Here is a 4683-nt window from a genome sequence, read left to right as displayed (position 1 = left end):
TGGCAGACTTTGGTGACTCCCCAGTTTTCAGGTTTGCCTAATCCAGGGGTTATTGACCCGCTTGGGACTTCCCCCCTCGGTGGCTACTGGATGGCATCTGTCAGCCCCAGGGGTCGTCCGCATGTACGTGCAGGTTTGGGAGTTCATTGATGAATTTTGAATAGGGCTCTGGGAGCAGTCGATCTGGAGATATTCAGCCCAAAAGTTGGTCCCCGGTGTTGATTAACTCAGACCAAGGCTTCTAGCCTTTGAACAGTGACTTTTAGAGAATTCCTGGTTGCTACATTGTCTCCTATTGATTTCTTCCCTTGGTTGATCTGCGGTTTTCCTAGGTGTTAAATACTGCCTGCTACTGTGTTACGCATTCAATCACTGATTCACTAGCTCTTTCAGGGGCCCGCCTGATGCAGGGAAGCGGTGGTTTGATTCCTGCCCTTGTTAACACTGTTACAGTGTATAACTTCTGAAACTAAACACATTTAGTTGAAAGGTGAGGAGTATAAAATATAAGCTACAAGCATAATGCCATGGGGCACAAATAGATAAAAATACCAAAATACAAGGGGAGATACAAAATACACACATACAAACTTTAAAACACAATTCCTTATCTTATACTGAAAGAAAGAGGAAGGAAGAAAAGGTAGAAGAAGAGAAACATATCCAAAGAGGGGAGAGCAAATGCAGGCAAGAGGAAAAGGGGGCTTTCTGCTACAAAAGTGAAAGATTCTGTTCTGTGCAAGTGTTTATACAATGCTTATCACTAGTACCTGAATGCTTCATTAGTGTTTTCAGTGATGTAACTAATATCCAAATGAAGGCAACAAAGGAGGAATCCTGACGGTTTACGAAGGAAACCACTATGACAGCAAAATCCACTTGTCCCATTTAAAACTGTACTGGAAAAAACTCTTATGAATGTACAAGGTAAAGTAATTTTACAGAGTCCAGTGACTGGATTGGAGGCCATAGCAAATCTTTTCTGTCTTTAGACTCAGAATAATCTCTGGTGAAAGTTGCACCAGGGATGAATCTAGAACCTGTATATTACTGAATCCAAGATGACTTCTAATCGAAGATGACCCCCCAGTAATTAGATTCTATACATGGACAATTTATAAATTTGTTATGATTTTTCATGTATAGACTATATCTTGGATGGCTTTCTTAAATTCATCCCCCCTCACTGGGATAGTGGGACGAGCAGGCAGTAGAAGAGTCGAGTGGTCTGACCTCCATCCTTTGCCCTCTGCTGCCTTCCCCCTTCCCTGCAGTGCCTGCACTCCCTGGCACCTGCCTCCTGCTGGGTTCCTCCCCTGCAGTGCTTGTGCTCCTCCTGCTGCCTCACCTCTGTCTCCCTGTCACCTAGTCTCCATTGTGGCTCTGTCTCTGGTCCCAGTCTGAACCAGGGCACAGAGCATGTGCTCACTCTAGCTCCTGCCCAGCCATGCAGCAGTGGTTGTGGTGGTGGCAGCTCTGACCCTGGCCCGACCCCAGCCCTGAATCTGGCCTCTAGAGTGGTGCTAGAGCTGCCACAGCTACTGCCAATACCACTTCTGTATGGCTGAGCAAAGGATGGAGCAATCTCATGCTCCAGGCCAGAGAGGGAGCGGAGCTGGAGCTGCAACAAAGGGTAAATTGCAACAAATGTGGGGGGTGGGAAGTGACTCTGACCCTAACCCTAGATCATGGCCAGATTTGGATCTGCAGCAGCTGCTTGCATCCTGCTTGCACTGGTATGTAAGACACAGGGCTCCCCCCCACCTATGTTGAAGGGTTGGGGGGGAATCATGTCTTGAGTTTGAGTAAATAGGGTATATGTTTTTTTAATCTGACTCACTGGGATGTTGAGTAATTATTAAATGCCTGTACAACAATTTGAAGATGTATTGGGCCAAGTAGCATAGACTGAAATAGTTCTGCTTAAAAAAGTATTTTAATTTAATGATAAAACTAGAGTGAGGCTTCCTAAAAGCAAAGCCTTATGGCTGATGAGGTAATAGAAGTGTATTAAGGGAGCAGACCTAGTACCACTTCAACTAAAGGATTCTTTTGTGTTTTTTAATAGTAGTTCTTTAAAGTCTCCAGCCACCAGAGGGCAAGATTATAACAGCCTCACAATCTGCAAGACTATTGGTATCATGCTGTGGTATAGTCAAAGGGCTGTGCAAAATGTGAGATGGTGAAACATCCAAGCAGCATTTACAGTAATAATGAAAATTTACAGCATTAGCATTATCGAAGTGTGGCCTCTCAACATTTACTGGCAATCACTTCTGCTTTAATTAGAAGATTTTTAATGATGCCTGAATCAGGATATTTTGTTCAGGGATCTCTGGAAAGCCTACAAGTCACAGAGACTATTCTTTTTTCACAGCAACTCCAGAAAAAGCCATTGTGAGTCCATCTTCACACCAGTTACAAATTTTAGATAAATTCCATAAGACCTAGAACTATCCACCTAAAGGAGAAGAAAATGAGGGGACACTATCAAGCCGTTTTAATAGTTCTATCAATCTTTTAGGTCCTGTCTACACTTCTGCAAACCTGCCTTTTGGATGATCAACACATGAGTAACATGCACCTAGTGGCAGACTAAACATTTTTGCCTAAGTGTTTTTTGCTCAGCATCATACAGGAACACTATGGCAGAGGGTGGGGTAAAATCCAGTTCTTCAGAGTGGTACTCGCTGGGTTCCTCAAGGCAAGATTATCTGTTATTTGTCTGCAGCTGCTTGTCTTATTCCCTACGTACCTTCCTTTCCGCCTTTTGCAGTTAATAGTGCAGGGTTCCTACAGAAAATGTCCTCATTCATTCCTTGGACATCCAGCATGTTGTGTATTTAATGAGGTAGGAGGTCTGTGGAAAAATAAGTGATCCGGCAATTATAGGCTGTATCATAATACACACGCGCACACAGACAAAGGGCCATTCTGTTTTGCTTAACTTCAGAGTGTAATTGCACTTTGCATGCTTAACTTTGCAATTTCTTGTAACATAATCTTTTATATGTTAATGCATATATTTCAAAATAAGCACACTTGGAAAAATAAACCTTGCCATATAGAATCATATTGATCCCCAGTGGCAGTCATAAGCAAGTTAGGACCACAGCACAGACATTTACTGCTTAAGCTAATGGAGTGACTGATAGTGGTACTCTGAGACATACCCATTGCTATAGGATTTTACAGTTAGTTATCTGATGACAGCAAAGGAATACTGAGATGGAGGAATTGGGTCAATTCCAGATTCTAGAGGGGTTGTAGATACTACTGCCTCCTCCACTGCTTCTGCCCTCAGGTTGTAGTCTTACTCCTTTTTGCTTTTATCTTCTCCTGCATCCAGGTCTCTATCTCTCCGGGACCCTAGCTTCTCCCCTCTCCTCCAAATTCCACTTCCACCTTTCATAGATTATAAAGCCAAAAAGAATGGTGTGATCTTCTAGTCTGACCTGGACAACATGGGCTGTACAACATCTTTAAATCAATTCCTTTTGCACTAGAGCACATCTTTTAGAAAAACATAGTACCTTGGTTTTAAAATGTCCAGTAATGGAAATCCAGCAAAACCCTTGGTAAATTATTCCAATGGGTAACTGCTTTCAGTATTAAAAATTGTGCTGTCTTTTGAATCTGGATATAATTTCAGCTTCCAGGCATTGGATTGTTCTGGTTAGACTGAAAAGTCTTCTATTATTAATTTTTTTTTTCTTCCTGAAGGTTGGTACATAGAGATGCTGATCAGGTCATCACTTCACCTTTTATGAACAAAATGGACTAAGGTCCTTGACCTGTCTTCTAAGGCATATTTTTTCCAATCAGCACTACAATCTTTATTAACCAAATTTACACCTCATAAAAAAAATCTGTTTTCCATAAATGCATCTTGGCATTAATTTAAATCCTTTACTGAACAAATCCCATCTCAGCTCTCATCATTTTGCCTAGGATTTGTCAGGCTAACATGCTATTTACCCTAGCCAAATGCTGGCACACTACTAGCCTTTGTGCAGTGCTGTTGGACTTCCACAATATCCTAAGGGTTTGTAAAAATCAACATGAATTATTTGGAGAGCTCCTCAAACTTTTGAACACGAGTTATCTGGAATGACTGATTTAAAAATGTTTCACCTTAGCACCTGCTGCTTAACCTATACTTCAGTTACTGCTGGACTGGAAAGTATTTCACCATTCTCTGATATTACATGGATATATCATTTAGCTTTTCCCAGCTATGGAACAGAAATATTTATTGAACACTTCTGCCTTTTTAGCTTCAGTTTGGACAATTCCACCATTTTCATCTAGTAATGGGCCAGTACCATTATCAGGGTTCCTTTGCTTCCTAATACCCTTAAAATGTTTTTCTCATTGTCTTTATTTCTGTTTCATAGATTGTAAGGGGCCGGAAGGGACCTCGGAAGATCATCAGGTGGATACAAAGGGTGGAGGATGGGAGTCACCTCCAAGGAGGATTATTCTGCACTGGTCCAGTCCTGTAGGGAGCAGACCAGGAAAGCCAAGGCTGCAACTGAACTCCAGCTAGCTTTGAGCATCAAGGACAATAAGAAGTCCTTTTTCAGATATGTGGGGAGCCGGAGGAAAAGCAGGGGCAACATTGGACCCCTCCTGAACCAGATGGGGCAACTGATGCCCAGGAAAAAGCCAACCTATTAAATA

This window comes from Alligator sinensis, unplaced genomic scaffold, assembly GCF_000455745.1.
Source record: "Alligator sinensis unplaced genomic scaffold, ASM45574v1 scaffold63_1, whole genome shotgun sequence".
Classification (NCBI taxonomy): domain Eukaryota; kingdom Metazoa; phylum Chordata; order Crocodylia; family Alligatoridae; genus Alligator; species Alligator sinensis.
The sequence above is the reverse complement of the archived record's forward strand: the minus strand, read 5'-3'. Positions refer to the sequence as shown.